The sequence below is a fragment of the Chelonoidis abingdonii genome, chromosome 22 (assembly GCF_003597395.2).
Source record: "Chelonoidis abingdonii isolate Lonesome George chromosome 22, CheloAbing_2.0, whole genome shotgun sequence".
In the NCBI taxonomy this organism is placed as follows: Eukaryota; Metazoa; Chordata; order Testudines; family Testudinidae; genus Chelonoidis; species Chelonoidis abingdonii.
The window spans coordinates 28347772-28361381 of NC_133790.1; the positions used below are offsets into that span (position 1 = coordinate 28347772).

At 49.5% G+C, this 13610-nt stretch overlaps 1 long non-coding RNA gene across 3 annotated transcripts in view; it reads left to right on the forward strand.

Moving 5' to 3' along the window:
• Positions 1 to 11419, forward strand: part of LOC116817877 (uncharacterized) — a 52717-nt gene extending 41298 nt beyond the window's left edge. For 2 of the 3 annotated variants that reach the window (XR_012654754.1, XR_004372030.2), the window contains exon 5: positions 233 to 1403. This is a non-coding gene — a long non-coding RNA (uncharacterized LOC116817877). Of the gene's footprint in view, positions 1 to 232; positions 1404 to 11288 lie in introns of those variants that run through there. The other variant, XR_004372031.2, reaches the window with a different exon arrangement.
• The last annotated feature ends 2191 nt before the right edge of the window (positions 11420 to 13610 follow it).

Genomic DNA, 13610 nt, shown 5'->3' on the forward strand with positions numbered 1-13610 from the left:
TCGCCTCAGCACCTGCCTGTCTGCAGCAAAGTAGCAGGTTGACAGCCACCCCACAGGAATGGACCTTGCCTCTGGGGCTCTGCTGCAAGCCAGCCAACCCATCAGAGCACTGGGCTCCAGACCCCGGTTCCTTTTCCAGCTCATTGTCTGGCCGCACCAGCTTGGGTAGATTTAAGGGGCTTGATCCTCATCTCAAACCATCCCACGATAAACAGATTTTATTTTATTCCAGCTTTTCAGCTCAGCTTTAAAGCAGCAGATAAAACAAAAGAAGAAAAGCAAAGGGCTCTTTTGATTGCACTGCTCTTCCATCACAGCAAGGCTCCTTTTTCGCTCATGCTACCGTCACAGGGGGCCCGCTTCCCTGCCGTCTCTCAGCCCCTGCCCAATTCTCTGAGCACTGGTCCCAGTTAGTCATTAACCAGCAGCTACCTTGTGCTAATTGACTTTAGCCAGTTTTAGCCCACCTTTTCTGTCCTGCTCTGCAGAAAAGGGACGGCAAAGCTGACTGAAACTGACAAGATTTCTTTTCATAAAAGAAAAGGGAGTGAGCCTACACTGGCTCCATCAAAGACTTTTATTAAAGCCACACGGGGAAAAAGCTGCCCTCTCAGACAGCTCTCGGTATTGAGAAAACATGAAAGAAACCATCAGCTATAATCAGCTCAAGAAATTTATTGCATGTTTGACCCTGATGTGGTTGTGCGCTGCTCAAGGAAGATTTCTTTGAAGGTGTTGCAGGTTTATTGATTGTGAAAAATGTCAGTGTGTCATATGCCCAATTAACTTGGCACTTCTTGCAATCAATACACTAATTGCCTTCTCTTTAGAGAGGCCTTTAATGTAATTAACCCTCCCCCCCACTTGTTTTGCCAACTATCATGTTTTAATAAATAGTTGATCTGGGCTCTGTATTCAGCGTGCCTCGGCAGAGCGGAGGGGATGGATTTCGTAGAGGAGACTGGCTTTCTCATAGAGACCTAGCATCCATTTTCAGGAGCCCATAAAGCTGTATATCAGCTTAGCAGCAGTGCCTATGTAACCCTCACACCTTCTGAGTGTGGTGTTCTGTCCCATCTAATGGCACTGAGACTACTTAGAGAGAGAACGAGATTTTATCTTCTCTACAGCCTTAGCTAATAGCCAGTTGGCTTTTAGCTCATGCACTAAGCTCCAGAGGTCCCTGGTTCAATCCTGAACACCGACGACCAGGGTCTGTTGGCGTGATAGAACACTACACCCAGAAGGTGTGTGGGTTACACCTAGTCAGAGCCAAAGGCATCATTATACTTATTCAGTGACTGGTTTGTCTATGCCTCTCTTCAGACACACAGGGACAAAATCCCTTTAGTGGGGAAGAACGTGAGAGACTGAAGAGGTCCTGACCTCTCTGGGCACTGAATGGGGTGTGCTGCCGAAGGAAGGTCATGTCTGAAATGAAACGTTAGAAGATGCACTGATGGCAGCCTTGGGTTTGCTGGAAGCTCCAATGTCACCGTTAATTTGCATATATATTGGCAGCTGCAAAATTGATATCACAGAGATTAACTGGGGTTACAAACTGACTAACTGATAGATCTCAATATGTAAGTGTTAATGGAGGATCAGCACCTAATGGAAGTGTTTCTAGGGCGTTCTCACATGTAACTGTTCTAGGTCCAGTGCTATTCAATATATTTCTCAATGATCTAGAATAAACTATAACATCATTGCTGGTAAAGTCTGCAGCTGATACACAAAGATTGGCGGGTGGTTAATGATGAGGGCAGATCTGTGATAGAGAGCAATCTGTATCCCTTGGTTTGCTGGGTGTGATCAAACAACATGTGTTTTAATGCAGCTAGCTCCAAGGTCACCGATCTGGAACCAAACATGTAGGTCGCACTGAGAGGATGTGAGGCTGTGTTCTGGAAAGCAAGGACTCTGGAAATGACTGAGGATCAGAGCAGAAACCAGCTGAACATGAGCACACAGTGCAGTGCTGAGGCTAAGAGGGTGAACCTGACACTTAGGTGTAGAACTGGATGAATTTTTAAAATGTAAAAATGTTGCTGAAATTAAAAATTTTGAAATTCAATGAAAAATTGGCAACATTTTCAACATTTTTCACTAATTTTTCCTTTTCTGTTTCCTAGAAATGGGGAAAGTGTTCTGAAAGTTTTGATTTTTTTAAAAAGAAGGTGAAAAAAAGAATCAAACCGTGGCTGAGAGACTTTGCCTCGGTTTTGATGAGCTTTGTTTGGCTGCAAGAGCAGAAATGTTGAGTAGAAGCCTGCACAACGTCTGCAGATGCAGCTTAAGCAGGGATTGCTACATTGGAAGGGAGGGGGCAAAACTGTACAGGGGAAACTGCCCTCCCCTGAGACACAAGGACGATGCAACGACTCCCCCCCACCAGCCATGTGGCCTTTGGTAAGGAAGCTGCGGGAAGAGCCAGCAGGAACGTAATGACTTAAGAAATCATTTAGCATCATTGTGGATAATCATCTGAGCTTGAGCTCCCACTGCTGTGCTGTAGCCAAAGGTGATAAATTGATCCTTCCATAAACAGGGGAATATGAAGGAGGAGTAAGGAGGTTATTTTACTTCTGAATTTGGCATCTTTGGACCATCAAGCCCTTGGGGCCACTCAGAAATGGACCAAATGGTGAAGGATTGTTACAGCTGACCATTCAGCTTAGCATTAAAGAAGAAGAATTTGACACTGGTGCAACCGCGGCTGGAAGGCTCAGTCCAGTTCTCGTGCCCACAATTCAAGAAGGATGTTGATAAATTGGAGAGGGGTCAGAGAAGAGCCTGAGAATGATTAAAAGATTCGAAAATCTGCCTCACAGAGACACTCGAGCTCAAAATATTTAGCTTAGCAGAGAGAAGACAAAGGGGTGAGTTGGTTAAAGCCTATAAGTATCCACATGGGGAACAAATATTTGATAATGGGCTCTTCAGTCTAGCAGAGAAAGGTGTGACAACATCCAGAGGTGGAAGTTGAAGCTAGAGAAATTCCAACTGGAAATAAGACGTACACTTTTAATGATGAGAGAAATTAACTCATTGGAACAAGTTGCCCTGCAGGTGGTAATTCTCCATCACTGACAATTTCTAAATCAAGACTGAATGGTTTTTGTTTTTTCCCCTCTATGAATCTGCTCTAGTTCAAAGAGGAGTGAACCCAGGGCTGGTCTCTGGCCTGTGCTATTCAGGAGGTCAGACTAGATGCTCACGGTGGTCCCTTCTGGCGTTATGGCTGATGAATCTAAGGAAGAACTGCTAAGTGGCTGCAAACGGTGGCCTGGTGCTTGGACCAAGACCAGAATGCGAGGGGCTGGGGGCTGTAACCAGGCCCAGGCAGCACTCCTGGCTGTGCCCATGGTAGTGGTGCTGGTGCTCTACGCTTCATCGTGACAGCCCCAACCCCTCTTCCTTTCACTGGTGACAGCACCGGCACTGCACGGAGGCCAGACTGACCCCCTTTGAGTCCAATTAGCTTTGCATTTCACCTCTGCATTCATGACCTGGCATATTGCCCAGGCTGCTTGTGCTGAGGATGCGGAATGCTGCAGGTGAGACAGGACAGGTTATTTCTCCTCCCTCCTGGTATCTGCTGCCCCCTTCCACTCTCATCTCCCATTTCAGATTAGAGTTCAGGGCTTTCTCCTGTTCAATGTCAAGACATTTGGTTTAATAAAACACCAGGGAAGTCCTGGCTAGCACTAGGGTGATCAGACAAGAACTGTGAAAAAATGGGACATGGGGTGGGGGATAATAGGCGCCTATATAAGAAAAAGTCCCCCAAAATGGGACTGTCCCTTTAAAAACAGGACAGCTGGTCACCCTAGTTAGCACTCACTTATTGACTGGAGGTACAATGCTCAGTGGAGACAATGGCGATTTACTTTACAGGCCTCACAATTAGAATCAATACAAATGGCTTGTAAATCCCTGTTATTATCATCGTTATCATCCGTCACTGGAACAGCGCCTGAGGCTCTGATCAGGACCACTGTGCCAGGCAGAGCCCCAGCATGCAGGCAGATTGCCCCAAGGAGCGCTCTGTCTAATTTCACAAAGTGTGTGACCAAGCTTAGGAGGCAGTGAGAGAGAGCAGGGACCATGTGTGATGAGATTGCACATCTCCCCTGGCGGACAAGGGGCACGGCACTCTCAGAGGAGAGCAGTGGTCCTGAGTGTGAGTTTGTTAATTTGTTTCTGGTCCAGTCACCGCTGGGTGACTGGTTTCTTGCAGGCTTCTCTGCAGGGTCTTGATTATGGATCTGAAGCAGCTGGGTAATAGATGTCCGGACAAGTTCAAGGAGGGCAGCCCTTGTAGAAGGGGCGGTGTGGAAGGAAGTCTGGAGGTGGCTGTGGGAGAAGCAAACTCAGAGGTGGCTGGCACCACTGGTAGGATGGAGAGGGCGAATATGAGACAAGAAGGGAAGAGCTGACAAGCCATTAACATGATTGTGGCCATCCCTAGACATTCTCTGAAATAACAGTGACCCTGCCAGACCAGATACCACCTCATGCCAAGGCCGCAGGCCTCACTGAACACTGACAAATGCAGAGCGGGGAACCAGTATGGCTTCTGTGCGTGTTGCATTACCAAAATCACTATTCGAAGTTAAGTTGATGAGAATGTGTTTAGTGTTTTATAAAATGCTTGTAGAATGCTGCCAGTGTTATACCCCATGTTATAAAGTGAGAGCAAGCATTTCCATCGTAAATCCCCCCGCAACTCACCAAACAGGAAAAATGCCTTGTGTACTGCAAATGACGGTCTCTAACAAGATGTTGAATCCTGTTCATCAAATGCAAACGAGCCATTGCGTGAGATCAAGGGTCAAAGACTTTGTTAAGTGCATTCTTTCCCAATCACTCCATGAAGAAGGGACCCGTGCGGAAATTGTTGCTGTCAATTTGATTTCAGAGGAAAAGAAAATATAAAAATGCCTCACAAAGACACAGGATTGTCTGTTGGCTGTTTGGACTCCCCCAGAGCCAGAGACTCTAAACTGAAGTGAGAGATCCCCCAGATTTTCCATGGGTTTGCCCTGAAAGACATTTTGAATTGACAGATTGCTACAACTCTGTCACTTGCAGGATTTAGATTGGAACTCATTTGTGTGTATATCTGTGCTTGCTATAACCAGTAAATAACTCTCGTATTTCTTTCTCCTTCCAGTCAGGGTGTCTGCCCTGCTTTTTGACAGCATGCCCCAAGGTTGGCACTCACGGTCGTGAGCCCTCCAGGCAGTGTGACAAACAGAGCATGAATAGAGGGCATTGAGAATAAACCCCTGTGAGAGACTGTCCTTCTTAGGCAACCTTCTGCCTTTAGAGACCATCCCAAATTATCTCCAAACTCTGAGGACCGTTCTGTTCCATCTTGAAGAGGAGTAATGATTTTTGTTGGTCCCTTGAGTGCTCTCTGTTATGGAGTCCCTGGGCGATGGTCTGGAACAGCTCCCCACAAAGCCAGGCAGGACTTTGGGGAGCCTCCTCTCCGTTGGAGCAGACTTGTTCAGGGCAAGAAGCTCACATGTCTTCACCTCCTGGGTCTCTCCTTGGAGCATTCAGCAACCTCTGCCCCTCCATGCACTTCCCACAGCGAGTCCCCCCCAGTGGGGTCCTGGGGAAGCCACAGGGTCCTGCACCCCCACTTTGCAGTCAGACGTGACTCTTAGCCAGCCAGTAAAACAGAGGTTTATTCGATAACAGGAACAGGGTCTAAAACAGAGCTTGTAGGTACAGAGAACAGGACCCCTTGGCCGGGTCCATTCTGGGGGGCAGTGAGCCAGATCTCCAGGTCTGCACTTCACTCCTAGTCCCCAGCAAGCTCCAGACTAACAATCCCCTCCAGCCCCTCCTCTCTGCTCAGCTCTTTTCCTGGGCCAGGAGGTCACCTGATCTCTTTGTCTCCAACACCTTCAGTTGACACCTTTGCAGAAGAGGGGGCCCAGGCCATCAGTTGCTAGGAGACAGAGTGCCAGGCATTCAGGTGCACTGGCCCTTTGCTCCGCAGCAATCACACACCCTTATTCCACCACCTAGATACTTAAGAACTGCATAGGGGACACTGAGGCACCAACACAGTATTCAGAGCAAACATTAAGAACATTCCCAGTTCGTCACACTCTCTTCGGAAAGGTTTCACTGACTGGCAAAGGCAAAACTGTAAAGATTTTATTGTCAGTCCCTGTGTTCCAAGTCGGTCTATCTGCATGTTAATAAGAGGGCTGCAGTGCATCTAAGCTAGTCTCCCATTTCCTTCCTGCTCTCCCAGTGGCTCCTTTTGCTTAAACCAATATCTGTGTGTGTGGAAGGGCAGGAAGGGTTCCTGTGCATGAGCACGCTGTGACAAAGTTACTCCTTTACCTTGGTGGGTCTTGCACTTATTGACGGATTTGCTCGCCTCACAGATTCACTCTGTGGGTCGAGAAACTGCTCAGAGACCTTCCCCTCTGGTAGAAGTCACAGTCCAGGTCAATTCCTCCTGTGTTTGTTCAGGAGTTGGGAGGTTTGGGGGAAACCCGCGCCTGCCCTCTAGTCTGGGTTCCAGCCCAGGGCCCTGTGGACTGCAGCTGTCTAGAGTGCCTCCTGGTACAGTTATGTGACTGCTACAACTCCCTGTGCTACTTCCCCATGGCCTCTTCCCAACATCATCTTTATCCTCACCACCAGACCTTCCTCCTGATGTCTGATAACGCTTGTATGTCTCAGTCCTCCACCTCATCAGCTGGATTTGTTAGTATAGTGGGAACAGATAAGATCAGTCCGTGTTAGCGGAGAGCACACTTTAAGATTGCCTCAACCCCTATCTCAAAGCAAAGTCAAGCAACCAATCAGAGGAGCAAAGGGGCTGGGGATGTGTGGGGGGAAACAAAACCCTAAAAGACCAAGCACCACCACCTCACTCCTTATCCCTCCCATGGGGTACAAAAGAGGTAGGATGAAGACCCCAGACCCAAAATGGAATATGACCCGTTAAGTTGTTAGAGGTGGGACTGTGGGTGTGCATTGCAGGTATAATTGGGCCTGTTAAGAAGGAGGAAGTGGGAACAGAGAAAATGGGGAATGGGAAATGAGAATGGGGAATGGGAATGGGGACATGGACAAGGCTTTGCAGTGTCAGAGCTGGGAGGGGGATGTGGGGTAAACGCTCTGTGGCATCACAGCTGGGAGGGGGATGCGGGGTAAATGCTCTGCAGCGTCAGACCTGGGAGGGGGACGGGGTAAATGCTCTGCAGCATCAGAGCTGGGAGAGGAACAGGCAGTAAACGCTCTGTGGTGTCAGAGCTGGGAGGGGTACAGGGGGTAAACGTTTTGTGGCATCAGAGCTGGGAGGAGGATGCGGGGTAAATGCTCTGCGGCATCAGAGCTGGGAGGGGGATGCGGGGTAAATGCTCTGCGGCGTCAGAGCTGGGAGGGGGATGCGGGGTAAAGGTTCTGCAGCATCAGAGCTGGGAGGTGGATGCGGGGGAAACGCTCTGCGGTGTCAGAGTTGGGAAGGGGGACGCGGGGTAAACACTGTGTGGTGTCAGAGCTGGGAGCAGTACAGGGGGTATACGCTCTGCGGTGTCAGAGCTGGGAGGGGAACAGGGGGTAAATGCTCTGCAGCATCAGAGCTGGGAGGGGGATGCAGGGTAAACGCTCTGCAGTGTCAGAGCTGGCAAGAGGGACATGGGGTTAAAAGCTCTGTGGCGTCAGAGCTGGGAGGGAGATGAGGTAAACGCTCTGCGGTGTCAGAGCCTGGGGGGGAACAAGGGTTAAAGGCACTGCGGTGTCAGAGCTGGGAGGGAGACGGGGTAAAAGCTCTGCAGTGTCAGAGCTTGGAGGGGGGACCAGGGGTAAATGCTCTGTGGTGTCAGAGCTGGGAGGGGGGGACACGGGGTAAATGCTCTGTGGTGTCAGAGCTGGGATGGAACACTGGAAACAGACTCTGCTAGCGTGTAGAGCTCTGGATATGCTTGTTTGGAACTAACCCCAATAAACATCGCATTGTCTGCGCTTTGAACATTTGGCCCTTTGCTCCTTGCTGTCTGCATGACAAAAACCAGGGAAGTGGGAGGGTGGTGGGAAAGCCCTCTAACACTTCTCACACACAGGGACAGATGCATTGTGTATGTCTCTCTCTCTCTCTCTCTCTCTCTCTCACACACACACACACACACAGGGAGAGAAGCATTGTCTCACACACATAAGTGTGGGTCTCTCTCTCAGTCTCCCCAGTTGAAGCTGCTCCACAGTGTATAAAATCATGAGACCAGAGAGTGTGAATGACTACTGGGGACAATGCTAAAAAAAAGAGAGCAGAGTTAAGGTTACAGGGGCAACTTTAACTGTGCATTTCCTAGTTTTCAGAACTTTTTACTCAATTCAGAGTGCTGCAAGGGGATAACTTCCTACCAAGTAACCTTAACTCTGTGTTAACATTGTTTTTTGCCACTAAATTCTTATTCTTAGCATCATCATCTGGGAAAGGCAAGAAGAGAAGGTGAGCAGGGGGGAGGCATTAATGGACTTAGGAGAGGGGCATAGGTGAAAAGCCTTGTCCCAGAAATAGTTAACATTAAAGGTATGGAGGCAGGATGGCCACAAAGTGGTAAGTACAAGTGACTGAAAAAGAGCAGTAGGCCATGGATTTATCATGAGCAGAAGGCCAGAAGGATCAGAGTGGCCCGGAGACAGAAAGTGAGCTGGGAGGAGAGAAACAGAGCTGTCTGAATAGCTACAGCAAGCAGGTAACCAAGGCTGACAGCATCATGAATGAGAACCGCAGAGACACAGATTTTGTGGGCCACGAAGACTGAATTTCAATCCTCGAAGTGCTTTCTGCTAGCCCAGGTGATGGGACATTGGCAGGATGATGTGGGAAGCCCCTGTCATGCCTGTTCTTTGGATGGGGCTTTGTTCTCAAGGCTTCTCTATCAAGCACCTTCCCCAGTGCAAGAGTCACTAGTTTTCTTATTTCTGAGGATTAAAAATAGTAAAAGAACCCAGAGAGCGTCTGTGTTCATCACACATTCTTATTCCAATCCTGCTCCCCAGCTGTGACTCATCACCCCCTGCCCACTGGGGCCTGGTGGAACGTCTTCACAGAAAGGTCACGGGCTGCCTCGCAGACTCCAAAGTTAGCTCTGCGTGTGTGTGTGCATGTGGCGGAGCATCCCTCTGGCCATATGGTGGGATAGAGCTGCTGAGTGGCTGTACCCACCACATTTCTCACCATTTTCTGATGGCAAGAGGAGGAGAAAGCTGGGGGATTCTGCTCTAGAGGAGAATGCCAGCAAAGGCAGTAGCTCCCTCCAGAAATCCCTGCAGGGCAATAGGACCTGAGCCATGGAGAGGGGGGTTTAGGCCAGTCCATTTAAAGGTGATTTTGTGACCACGGTGACAGAAGAGGGCAATGTGCCGTGAGCTTGGAGTGAAGCTGAGAAAATGCCTGACAGGGGAGCTCCCCTCCAGCTCTGCTTTTTTGGTGAACTGCTGCCAGCACAGTTACTATTGCTCGTTTAGGATAACAGAGCCAAGTACCGCATAGCCACTGGAGACCATTGTGGACCCCCTGCCAAGGGGGCCCTGGCTTTGTGCTTACAGCACAGGCCTGGGTATTCTGGGTGCTGGACTATCATGCTATCTCTGTGGCTTGGGGCCGGCCACTTGGGTGCACTGTGCCTCAGTTTCCCACCTATACAGAGGGATTGTGGGGCATCACCATTAGCATTTGCAAAGGGCACTGGATAGAAGATGTGTGAGGAGGGCAGCTGAGCCCATTGGATTTATGGGGGAGATGATGTTATACCCTCTAGGGATTCTGAGGGGCTGGGCCATGATCTGGGACCGACTACACAGGCACATGCACCTCAGACAGAGGCTGTAGCTGGCATCTGGGTATGATGGGCCCAGTTCACAGATTTTAATGCAAGCAGAGACCATTGTGATCACCTCGTCCTGACTTCCTTCATAGCACAGGCCACAGGACTTCCCTGAATCAAGTCCTGCTTCAGAACCAATAGCTGCACTATTAGAAAAACATCCACTCTTGGATTTAAAAATGGTCAGTAATGGAGAATCCACTGCGACCCATGGTAAGTTGTTCCAGTGCTTAGTTACCCTCGTTGTTAACAACTTGCATCTTATTTCCCATTTGAATTTGCGCAGCTTCAACTCCCAACCATTGGATCATGTTACACCTTCCTCTGCTAGATTGAATAGCCAATTATCAGGTTTTTGTTCCCCATATAGTTACATATAGACTGTTATCAAGTCGCTCCTTCACCTTCTCTGGGCTAAGCTAACCAGTTTGAGTGCCTCATGTTTCTCACTTTAACGAATATTTTCCAATCCCTTAATCATTCCTGTGACTCTTCTCTGAACCCTCTCCAATTGCTCAACCTGTTTCTTGAACTGTACGCACCAGAACTGGACACAGTGTTCCAGCAATGGTTGCACCAGTGCCAATTACAGAGGTAAAAAAGCCTATTTACTCCTATTCAGGATTCCCCTGTATATACATTCAAGGATCACATTAGTCCTTTTGTCCATAGCATTTCCTGGGAGCTCATGTTTGGTTGAAGCTGCAAAGAGTCCTGTGGCACCTTATAGATTAACAGACGTATTGGAGCATGAGCTTTCATGGGTGAATACCCACTTCGTCGGATGCATGTTTGGTTGATTATCCACCTTGACACCCATGTTTTATTCTGAGTCTGTGCTTCCCAGGGTAGAGCCTCCACCCTGTAACTAAGACCTACATTCTTTGTTCCTAGAAGCATACGTTTACATCTTGCTGTACTCAATCTCTGTTTGCTTGTGCACAGCTTACCAAGCAATCCAAATTCTATTGGAGGGTTGTGAATCACTGGAATGGGTTACCTAAAGAGGTGGTGGAATCTCCATCCTTAGAGGTTAACAAAGCCCTGGCTGGGATGATTTAGTTGGGCTTTGTCCTGCTTTGAGCAGGGGGTTGGACTAAATGACCTCCTGAGGTCGCTTCCAACCCTAATCTTCTATGATTCTATATCAGTGACTTGTCGTTGAGCCATTGAAGTGTGTCGTATTGATTGTCTACAGCTTCATTCACTAACAAAGAGGAGAGGAGCAAGATGGCTCTAAACAAACCTTTCTGCATTCCTGGCCCTGATGGGGGCCTCCCAGGCCCCAGCCCGTGTTTCAGCTGCCTTGAGGTTCCTGTAACTTATACTGTACTGCAATGGCTCCCTGTGGATCACTGCAGCAGGTGAGCATAACTGAAGCACAATGCTTTCTGACTCTGCTCCCTTCCTCCTCAGCACAACTCTTCTCACTCCATAGGAGCCACCTGCAATGATCAGGGCCTGGGCAGCCACATCTACTGGTTAGCCAAGAGTCAACACCAAAGCCAACATCGGTGCCAAGGCAAAGGTCAGAGCTGGAGACAATGTCAGGGGTAAGGCAGAGGAGCAAGGACTGAGAGTAGGTGGGGGTCTGGGATGGGTGGACAGGAACTAGGAGCAGGTGGGGAGGCAGGACTCAGGTAAGCAGGAAGAGTCCATAGTAGCAGCCAGCCAGGAATTCTTCTAGCTGCTCAGACAACTTCCTGTTGTTACTTCCTGGTTTATATAGCACTCCTCAACCAATCATGGGGCTGGATATTTCCCCCAATCAGGAGCTTTGGGGGTGGGGCCTTCTGCAAGCTAGCCCTTCCCTAGACTTTTTCCTGCTTACTCGGGTGAGTAGCTGAGAGATGGTTGTGGTCTGAGCACAGCGCAGGGACCCTGGGGCCTAGGTTCGAGGTCTGTGATCCCTCACACCCCATCCTATTGAGGATCTGAGGCAGAGCATGAGCCAGTGACACAGTTTTAGCCAGGCTCTGTCTCAGCACAGCCTCTGTCTAAGAACGTGACTCATGACACATAGCGTCAGGGGTGAGAAGCTCTTTGGGAAATCATCAAACAATGCTAACCCCAATGTTTAATTTGTGCCAGGTCTGAGCCCTGGCAGCTCTGGACCTGGCAGTTCATAGCCCCGGTACCTCTGGGCCTGGCAGTTCGTAGCCCTGGCACCTCTTGGCCTGGCAATTCGTAGCCTCGGCATCTTTGGGCTTGGCAGTTCAGAGACCTGGCACCTTTGGGCTTGGCAGTTCAGAGCCCCAGAACCTCGAGGCCTGGCAGTTCAGAGCCCTGGCAGCTTTGGGCTTACTGCATCAGTTATGAATATAAAAAAGTTACTTGAGCCCTGGCACTTCTTTCACTACAAATTAAGCACTGGCTGAGGACTGGGAAAGCTCCAATTCTCTGTTCCTCCAAGGAACCCTCCATCAAACACAAGACAGAACTGGGTACATCAGGGAAACAATAAAGATCACAAGCGCCGTTTGACACTGTTGATTCCAAACCCTGGTGGGTTTGTTCTAACTTAGGATCCTGTTGGGTTCTTCAGGATTGGCGCTGACTACAAGCCTACTGGTCAATTCTACGAGAAGATGGTTTTTGAAGATTAAGCAATTGAACTAGTCCTCAGTGGAAGGGTCAAAACATCTGCGTCTCCCACACACATCAGTAGGAATCTCCTGTTTCTCCGGTGTCAAACCCAGCCTCTCTGCTTCCTGAATGGCTGATGTAAAGCCAAGGTGCCAAATGAAAGGTGGTAATTACTCCTTGACTGGCAGCATGCGGATCCACGCATACGTGTACTTCACAGCTTCTGGGGAGAATGTGCACTGAAGCCCCTTGAGAGATTTCTGGGAGCCCTTGGAACGGGAAGCAGGAGATATTTCTGGTTTCCATATTGGTTTGTTCACTAGCACCAGTTGCATAGAGGTGCGGGCTCCCTTGTCAATTGCATCTGTTCTGTTCCACTCCACAGGCAATTGACAGCTTTACGCAGCTCTGTGCCTGCCGCCATACCCAAGGGTCAGATCCTCTCAGGGCATCATGGGAGGAGCTCAGCACGTGCAGGAGCAGAGGGATTTTGCACCCCATTAGGGGGGCCTGCTGTGGAGATTCTGAACAGCACCCACATCAACAAATATCCAGGGCTGAAGTGGAAACCCGCGTCCCGCGGAGGAATTCTACCTGCCCAGACTGTTGCATAAGCGAGTTCTCAATGGCTGGGGCTTATTGCTCTCCCTGCTGAGGCTGAAAGTAAGGGAAGGGCACTTAGGTCTTGGGAGCAGTAGCTGTGGTAAGTGGTGCTAAGATGGCTCTGTGGCCATTGCCTGCTGTTCCCTGGCACTTTGCACAGGAGGGGGAGAATGGAATGTGCCTGGTATTGGAATTGGGGACCGAGCTCTCTGAGGAAGAGAATGAATTGCCCTCCTGCCTCCCTTCAGAGCTAAGGCACTCAGCCTCTCCAGAACAAGGGCTGCCTCAGGAAGCATCTCCTCCGAGCTGTCCTCCCACCAGAGTCACAGCCTCCCACAGGAACACAAGTGCCTAGGGCTCTGGGAGTTAAACCCCACACTGCCCCAGTGGGTGTGCTCAGAGCCCCCACTCGCTCGCAGCGGAAGGATGTCCTTTTTGAGCAAGGGTTAAAGGGGTGCCCGGACACACAGTCGACTTCCTTGGCGACCTTCGCGGGGCCTGGAAGAATGGAGCCCTGGAATGAGATTTTGCTTCTGCATTAGCATCCCA